The sequence below is a fragment of the Chlorocebus sabaeus genome, chromosome 24 (assembly GCF_047675955.1).
Source record: "Chlorocebus sabaeus isolate Y175 chromosome 24, mChlSab1.0.hap1, whole genome shotgun sequence".
In the NCBI taxonomy this organism is placed as follows: domain Eukaryota; kingdom Metazoa; phylum Chordata; class Mammalia; order Primates; family Cercopithecidae; genus Chlorocebus; species Chlorocebus sabaeus.
The window spans coordinates 25,097,075-25,106,757 of record NC_132927.1 but is presented as its reverse complement, the minus strand read 5'-3'; the positions used below and the strand labels follow the sequence as shown (position 1 = coordinate 25,106,757).

The 9,683-nt window shown below is 39.5% G+C and overlaps 1 pseudogene across 1 annotated transcript; it reads right to left on the bottom strand.

The window, feature by feature from the left end:
• Positions 1-3,141: 3,141 nt before the first annotated feature.
• On the bottom strand, positions 3,142-4,061 carry LOC140710034 (large ribosomal subunit protein eL6 pseudogene; annotated as a pseudogene). The gene has a single exon (XR_012090903.1). The product of XR_012090903.1 is annotated as a large ribosomal subunit protein eL6 pseudogene (transcript).
• Positions 4,062-9,683: the final 5,622 nt, after the last annotated feature.

The following is a 9,683-nucleotide window of genomic DNA, read 5'->3' as shown; positions in this document are numbered from 1 at the left end:
GGGACATGCCATGTAATATGGTAGATCTTTAAACACTTTGAAATAACTATTGCTTGGATTGTGGCTTAGAACACTACAGGAGGAAATACTTCATGGAGATAAAAGAGAAGCTTAGGTTTTTGTCTCTGACGAATGTGTGAAACTGCAACTCAGCTCCATTTTATCATGGTACCAGTATTTCTCTATTGTGCAGAGACTAGAACCTAACAATAGTATTTTCTGGGCTATTTGGCTGCTGGGGTTCTGAATGTAACCAAGGTTTAGAAATTGGATGCCCTTGCATGTGATTTAGAAGACAGAAGTGAGGTGGAGGATGGGAAGAAACAGGGCTCCCAGCATCCATCTAGTTGTTATAGATCATAGTAGGCATCCCCTAGTTAGGATATTTTCAACTCTTGTCATTTCCTGGTATTGGCAGCTTTATCTTGGATGTCTGGAGCCCGTAGCTTCCTAATATAGGACGGTCATATAGCTCTGCAAAAACTTCATGAATCTTCATGATCTATATTTTCAGCCCTCTCTAAAGTTGTGTGCATTTAAGGAACCAATACCTTAGTAAGTAGTTAGTTTTTTTTTATTATTAGAAATGCTCAAGTGGTTGCTGAATGATCGCTACCACAGATATTGAGGGAATCATTGGATTCATTAGTTTCTGAGGTCCTTTCCAATTCTGAGATTCTCCCTAAACAAGTTTCTTTAGATATGTCTCAGAGTAAGTCAATGCTAGTTCGCTGAAAAGTCTTCTGTTGGGAAACAATTTGTGGATTTGGTTAAACTCCAAATAGTAATGACAATGAAAGCTTTAAAAGATCAACAGTCACCAGAGCAAAGTTATTTGGAAAATTCCATATTCAATTTAATTTTTCTTCTCTATTCTTTCATTATTTTCCTGAAGGTTAAAATTTTATTGTGATGGGTTCAAATAAAATACAGGAGTCCTAAACTGTATGTTTCATATAAAAGTCTGAGAAAAATAAATTGGTTTTAACTCTCCACACCAGCAGGCTTACCAATTTTTAATAAAATACCCATACAGTTTAATAAATAAATATGCATGTGTGTATATGGTAGCATTAATGTTGAATTTTTATTATTTGCCAAACTCGTCATTTACCTGCCTGCTGATTTCAAGTCATATTATGTTACAACCCTTTATATTAGGTGGCATGCTACTTAACTGCTTTGTTGAATTTAAAAATCTTTTAAATCAATGCTTTTTCATTTAGCTTGTATTCATTTAATTTGTGATTTGTTACTTGACAGAATTTAAATTTTCTATTCAAAACCGATTTATGAAGCAACTTGTTTGGACTGCAATTTCCGGTAACATATGATTTATTTGTTGATCAAATACTGCAGTGAATTTGTTTTTCTACTAGTTGATGAATAGTGTTACAGATGGATATGAGCTGATACATGAAAACGTTCTTTATAAACTGCAAATAGTATAAGGGATTGATATTTGCAAGATGTACAACCTTTTTTATGTGCATATATTGCTTTAATTTTAATAATTTGAAAATTCTTACATAATACAGTAAAGTATACTAATATAATAAACACCTTTGTTCCTAATAGCTAGATTTATGAAACCAGAACATTTTACCATCTGTGCTTCAGATACAATAGAAACAATATGTTACAGGTACATTTGAAGTTTCTACCTAATAATTCCTCTCCTTCCCCAGAGGAGGTTGGTGTTTGTTTTACATATTATATTTATGATACACACACATTTTAAATGAATATATGTATTATAAGAAAGGTAAAGCACTAAATAATACTTTTTTGATTAATACTATTTATTTTTTTCCATAAGTTATTGCAGTACAGGTGGTATTTGGTTAGATGAATAAGTTCTTCAGTGGTGATTTGTGAGATTTTGGTGCACCCATCACCCAGGCACTATATACTGTACCATATTTGCGGTCTTTTATCCATTGCCCCCCTCCTCCTCTTTTCCCCAAGTGCCCACAGTCCATTGTATCATTCTTATGCCTTTGCATCCTCATAGCTTAGCTCCCTCATATCAGTAAGAACATAACGACGTTTGGTTTTCCATTCCTGAGTTACTTCACTTAGAATAATAGTCTCCAAACTCATCCAGGTCAGTACAAAAGCTGTTAATTAATTCCTTTTTATGGCTGAGTAGTATTCCATTGTGTATGTGTGTGTGTGTATATATGTATATGTATACACATACATATATATGACAGGCTTTTTAAAATCTACTCGTTGACTGATGGGCATTTGGGTTGGTTCCATGATTTTGCAGTTGTGAATTGTGCTGCTATAAACATGCGTGTGCAAGTATCTTTTTCGTATAATGACTTCTTTTTCTCTGGGTAGATACCCAGTGGTGGGATTGCTTGATCAAATAGTAAGGAATCTCCACACTATTTTCCATCGTGGCTGTGCTAGTTTACATTCCCACCAGCAGTGTAGACATGTTCCCCGATCACTGCACCCATGCCAACATCTACTGTTTTTTTTGATTATGGCCATTCTTGCAGGAGTAAGGTGGTATTGCATTGTGGTTTTGATTTGCATTTCCCTGATCATTAGTGATGTTGAGCATTTTTTCATACGTTTCTTGGCCAAAATCTTCTTTTGAGAATTTTCTATCTATATCCTTAGCCCACATTTTTTTTTTCTTTTTTTTTTTTTCTGAGACAGAGTCTCGCTTTGTCACCCAGGCTGGAGTGTGGTGGCACTATCTCGACTCATTGCAAGCTCCGCCTCCCAGGTTCACGCCATTCTCCTGCCTCAGCCTCCTGAGTAGCTGGGACTCCAGGCACCCGCCACCACGCCCGGCTAATTTTTTGTATTTTTAGTAGAGACGGGGTTTCACTGTGTTAGCTAGGATGGTTTGGATCTCCTGACCTCGTGGTCCGCCACCCTCGGCCTCCCAAAGTGCTGGGATTGGGATTTTTTTTTTCTTGCTGATTTGTTTGAGTTTGTTGTAGATTTTGGATATTAGTCCTTTGTCAGATGTAAAGATTGTGAATATTTCCTCTCACTCTTTGGGTTGTCTGAATACTCTGCTCACTGTTCCTTTTGCTCTGCAAAAGCTCTTTAGTTTAATTAAGTCCTCACTATTTTTCTTTGTTTTTACTGTATTTGCTTTTCTTTCTTTTTTTTTTTTTTTTTTTTTTTTTTTTGTACTTAGCTATTTAATGAGGTTCTTAAGACATTTAGAACACCAATTTGTGAGGATAAATTCCATTCGTCAGGGCAAACACAGATCGCAGGTAGCCCTGGAGCTGAGGAACAACTTTGATTTTTGGTAGAATTTGTGAGTCCACAGCTTTCTGATCAATCTTGCGCTGCTCTGTAATCTCATATCTCTCTTTTTCTGTGTCGAAGATCTCAGCTTCCTGGTGTCTGGGCTTCCGCAGCTGCTGCTTCTTGAAGTAAGCATCAGTAAGATGTTTTGGGATTTTGACATTGCTGATATCGATTTTGGTTGAGGTGGCAATGACAAATTTCTGGTGTGTTCTTCGTAGAGGAACTCGATTGAGGACCAGAGGTCCAGTCACAAGTAACAAGCCACTAGCCAGCTGCTTCAGGAAAACCACCATTTTGCCCCTGTGGCGTCCAGTGAGGATGATCAGAATGGTCCCGGGGGTAATACTGGCTCGCCGTTTTCTCACATGCTGACTGAAGGGTTTTTTGCCGTGGCTCAACAGCTTTGGAGGCACATCTTCAGTAGGATAATATCTAGGCATTTTGCGAAGTTTAACCACCTGGGTACTGCCGTTCTTGTCACCACCAACTGGTTTTGTAAGAGTTGCAAGAACCTTCTCCTTCTTTTTCTTTTCAACCTTGGATTTAGTGGCTGAGTACTTCCTCTTGTACATGGCCTTTCTGGAATACATGGCAGATTGGGAATACCTGTCAATTCCTCTGACAAGGACAGGGTTGCGGCTGCAATGGGGCTTCCCCTTCTTGGGCTTCTTAGCCTTGAGGTTACCCTTTTTCACCTTGCCACCAGCATCAGCCTTCTTGGCTTCTGTTTTCTTCTCTTTAGTATCTGGCTTCTCGACTTTTTCACCCACCATCTTGCAAGATGGGAAAGAGTGTATTTGCTTTTTGGTTCTGGGTCATGAAATCCTTCCCTAAACCAATGTCTAGAAGGGTCTTTCCAATGTTATATTCTATATTTTTGTAGTTTCAGGTCTTATATTTTAGTCCTTAGTCCGCCTTGTGTTGATTTTTTTTTTATAGATGGATTCTTGCTCTGTCACCCAGGCTGGAGTGGGGTGGTATGATCTTGGCTCACTACAACCTCTGCCTCCTGGGTTCAGGCCATTCTCCTGCCTCAGCCTCCTAAGTAGCTGGGACTACAGGCGCCCAACACCACGCCCGGCTAATTTTTTTTTGTATTTTTAGTAGAGACATGGTTTCACCATGTTCGCCAGGATGGTCTCGATCTCCTGACCTCATGATCTGCCCGCCTGGGCCTCCCAAAGTGCTGGGATTACAGGCTTGAGCCACCGCACCTGGTCAAGTTGATTTTTTTATAAGGTAAGATGAGGATCCAGTTTCATTCTCCTAAATGTGGTTAGTCAATTATCCCAGCACTATTTCTTGAAAAGGGTATCCTTTCCCTACTTTAAGTTTCTCTTTCCTGTGTCGAAGGTCAGTTGGCTGTAAGTATTTGGGTTTATTTCTGCTTCTCTGTTCTGTTCTATTGGTCTATGTGCCTATTTTTATGCTAGTACCATGCTGTTTATCAATTCTTTGGTTAGGTATATTCCTGAGTATTTTATTTATTTGTTTATTTGCAGCTATTGTAAAAGGGGTTGAGTTCTTGATTTGATTCTCCACTTGGTTGCTGTTGGTGTATAGAAGAGCTACTGATTTGTGTACATTAATCTTGTATCCAGAAACTTTGCTGAATTCTTTTTATCAGTTCTAGGAGCTTTCTGGAGGAGTCTTTAGGGTTTTCAAGGTAAATGATCATATCATCATCAAACAGTGACAGTTTGACTTCTTCTTTACTGATTTGGATGCCCTTTATTTCTTCTCTCGTCTGGTTGCTCTGGCTAGGACTTCCAGTACTATGTTGAAGAGGAGTGGTGAGAGTGGGCATCCTTGTCTTGTTCCAGTTCTCAGAGGGAATGCTTTCAACTTTTCCCATTTCAATATAGTGTTGGCTGTGGGTTTGTCATAGATGGCTTTCATTACATCGAAGTATGTCCCTTATATGCTGATTTTGCTGAGAGTTTTAATCACAAAGTAATGCTGGATTTTGTTGAACGCTTTTTCTACATCTATTGAGGTAATCATGTGATTTTTGTTTTTAATTCTGTTTATGTGGTATATCACATTTATTGACTTGTACATGTTAAACCATCCCTGCATCCCTGGTATGAAACCCACATGATCATGGTGGATTATCTTTTTATATATTGTTGGATTTGGTTAGCTAATATTTTGTTGAGAATTTTAGCATCTATGTTCATCAAGGATATCAGTTTGTAGTTTTCTTGTTTGGTTATATCTTTTCCTGGTTTTGGTATTAGTGTGATACTGGCTTCATAGAATGAATTAGGGAGGGTTCCTTCTTTATCTTGTGGAATAGTGTCAAAAGGATTGGTACCAATTCTTCTTTGAATGTCTGGTAGAAATCTGCTATGAATCTGTCTGGTCTTGAACTTTTTTTGGTTGGTAATTTTTTAAATTACCATTTCAATCTTGTTGCTTGTTATTGGTCTGTTCAGGATATCTAATTCTTCCTGACTTAAGCTAGGAGCATTGTATTTTTATTGGAATTTATCCATCTCTTCTAGGTCTTCTAGTTTATAGGTGTAAAGATGTTCATGGTAGCCTTAAATGATATTTTGTATTTCAGTGGTGTCAGTTGTAATATCTGCTTTGTTTCTTAATGAGGTTATTCGGGTTTTCTCTCTTCTTTTCTTGGTTAATCTTGCTAATGGTCTATCAATTTTATTTATCTTTTCAAAGAAACAGATTTTTGTTTCACTTATCTTTTGTGGTTGTTGTTGTTGTTGTTTTGTTTTAATTTCATTTAGTTCTGCTCTGATCTTATTTCCTTTCTTCTGCTGGGTTTGGGTTTGGTTCGTTCTTGTTTCTCTAGTGCCTTGAGGTGTGACCTTAGAATGTCAGTTTGTGCTCTTTGAATCTTTTTGATGTAGGCATTTAGAGCTATGAACTTTCCTCTTAGCACCACCTTTGCCGTATCCCAGAGGTTTTGATAGGATGTGTCATTATTATCATTCAGTTTGAAGAATATTTACATTTCCAACTTGATTTTGTTTTGACCCAGTTCTCATTTAGGAGCAGGTTATTTAATTTCCATTTTTTTTTTTTGCATGGTTTTGAAGTTTCATTTTGGAGTTGATTTTGTTTTATTCCACTGTGGTCTGAGAGAGTGCTTGATATAATTTCAATTTTCTTAAATTTATTGAGGCTTGTTTTAGGGCCTATCATATGGTATATCTTTGAGAAAATTCCATGCACTGTTGAATAGAATGTGTGTTCTGCAGTGGTTGGATGAACTGTTCTGTATATATCTGTTAAGTACATTTGTTCCAAAGTATATTTTAAATCTATTGTTTCTTTGCTGACTTTCTGTCTTGATGACCTGTTTAGTGCTGCCAGTGGAGCATTGAAGTCCCCTACTATTACTGTGTTGCTGTCTATCTCATTTCTTAGATCTATTAGTAATTTTTAAAATAAATTCGGGAGCTCCAGTGTTAGGTGCATATGTATTTAGGATTGTGATATTTTCCTGTTGCACAAGGCCTTTTACCATGGTATAATGTCCCTCTCTGTCTCTTTTAACTGCTGTTGCTTTAAGTTTTGTTTTGTCTGACACAAGAATAGCTACCACTGCTCGCTTTTGGTGTCCCTTTGCATGAAATGCCTTTTTCTACACTCTTTTACTTTAAGTTTATGTGAGTCCTTATGTGTTAGGTGAGTCTCCTGAGGGCAACAGATAGCTGGTTGTTGAGTTCTTATCCATTCTGTGTTTCTGTATCTTAAATGTTCAAGTGGAACATTTAAGCTGTTTACATTCAATATTAGTATTGAGATAGGAGGTAGTGTTGCATTCATTGTGCTATTTGTTGTCTGTGTACTTTGGATTTTTGTTTTTTGTTTTTGCATTTTAATTTCTATTTTTGTTTTATAGGTCCTGTGTGATTCATGCTTTAAAGAGGTTCTGTTTCGACATGTTTCCAGGATTGGTTTTCAAGATTTAGAGCTCCTTTTAGCAGTTCTTGTATTCATGGCTTGGTAGTGGTGAATTCTCTCAGCATTTGTTTGTCTGAAAAAGACAGTATCTTTCCTTCATATATGATGCTTAGTTTTGCTTGATACAAAATTCTTGGCTGATAATTGTTTTGTTTGGGGAGGCTGAAGATAGGGCTCCAATCCCTTCTAGCTTGTAGGGTTTCTGCTAAGAAATCTGCTGTTAATCTGATAGGTTTTCCTTTATAGGTTACCTGGTGCTTCTGTATCACAGCTCTTAAGATTCTTTCCTTCAAATTAACTTTGGATAACCCAATGACAATGTGTCTAGGTGATGATCTTTCTGTGATGAACTTTCTAGGTGTTCTTTGTCCTTCTTGCATTTGCATGTCTAGGTCTCTAGCAAGGCCAAGGAAGTTTTCCTCAATTATTCCCCCAGATAAGTTTTCCAAACTTTTAGAATTATCTTATTCCTCAGGAGCACTGATTATTCTTACTTTTGGTCATTTAACATAATCCTGGACTTCTTGGAGGCTTTGTTCATATTTTCTTATTCTTTTTTTCTTTGTCTTTGTTGGATTGGGTTAATTCGAAGCCCTAGTCTTTGAGCTCTGAATTTCTTTCTTTACTTGTCCAGTTATATTGCTGAGACTTTCCAGAGCATTTTGCATGTCTATAAGTGCATCCAATGTTTCCTAAACGTTTGATTGTTTTTCTTTAAGGAATCTATTCCCTTGAATTTCTCCTCTCACTTCTCATATTGCTTTTTTGGATTTACTTGCATTGGATTCACCTTTCTCTGGTGCTTCCCTGATTAGCTTAATAACTAACCTCCTGAATTCTTTTTCAGGTAAATCAGGGATTTCTTCTTGGTTTGGATCCATTGCTGGTGGACCAGTGTGATTTTTGGGGGGTGTTAAAGAACCTTATTTTGTCATATTACCAGGGTTGGTTTTCTGGTTCTTTCTCATTTGGGTACACTCTGTCAGAAGGAAGGTCTAGGGCTGAAGGTTATTGTTCAGATGCTTTGGTCCCATGGGGTTTTCTTTTAATGTAGCACTCTCCTCCTTTTCCTATGGATGTGGCTTCCTGTGAGCCTAATTGCAGTGATTGTTGTCTCTTTTCTGGGTCTAACCACCCAACAAGTCTACTTGACTCTGGGCTGGTACTGGGAGTTGTCTACACAGAGTCCTGTGATGTGAACCACCTAGGGTCTCTCAGCCTTGGACACCAGCGCCTGCTCCAGTGGAGGTGGCAGCAGTGTACAATGGACTCTGTGAGGGTTCTTAGCTTTGGTGGTTTAATGCTCTATTTTTGTGCTGGTTGGCCTCCTGTCAGGAGGTGGTGCTTTCCAGAAAGCACTAGCTCTGGTAGTATGAAGAAGAACCAGTAGTGGGCGGGGTCCTAGCACTCCCAAGAGTATTATGCCCTTTGTCTTCATCTACCAGGGTGGATATGGAAGGACCATCAAGTGGGGGCAGTGCTAGGCTTGTCTGAGCTCAGACTCTCTTTGGACGGGTCTTGCTACAGGCTGCTGTGGGAATGGGAGCGAGGTTCCCAGCTTAATGGAGTTAGGTATCTAGGAGGATTATGGCTGCCTCTGCTGAGTCATGCAGGTTGTCAGTGAAGTGGGGGAAGGCTGGCAGTCACAGACATCACCCAGCTTTCATGCCAACTGAAGGGCCAGTCTCACTTCCACTGTGAGCCCCCCAACAGCTCCAAGTCTGTTTCCAGGTGGTGGGTGAGCCAGGCTTGAGAACTTGCCACATGGTACCTGCCTCCCAGGCTGTGAAAGAAAAGGGCTTAGTTCTTTCCCTGCCTGTGGAGTCTGCACACTGGATTCACCGCCTCCCCCAAGTTCTGGCCAGGAGGCTTGCTTCTCACCTGGTTCAACTAGTGAGGAAGTTCAGCTGGAGAGTTCCTTCTCCCCGTGGTGCTTCCCCCGCCCCGCCCCCTTCTCCTCTGGACACCCTCCCGATGGATCCCTGTGGTGCCAGGCAGGAATGGCCTGCTTGGGGACCCAGCAAGCTCTCAGAGCCTTTCTGCTGCTTCCTCTGCCCTGATTCAGCTCCAGGTAAGGTAAGAAACTTCTTCCACAAACAGACCTTCATTTTCTCCAGTGCTGGTGTGTGTTCAGGAGAGGAGACTCGCCCACTTCTGCAGTCGGGGCACTCACAGTACTTGGAGTGTCTTCCGGGTCCTGCAGGAGCAGTCCCCTTCCTTCAGAGGGTCTGTGGGTCCTCTCGGGATTGCTGGTTTGTTCTTGCAGTCAATCTGGAGCTAAAATTCACAGTGCAAACCTCCGCACACTGCTCCATCTGTCTGAGGGGGAGCTGCAATCTAGTTTTGCCGCCCGTCCGCCATGATGATCCCTATGACCTTTTTAAAGTTGTATTTCTCAAACACAGAAATGAAATATTTGAAATAAACAAAACCTGGTATTTTTTTAGTCATGACTTATATAG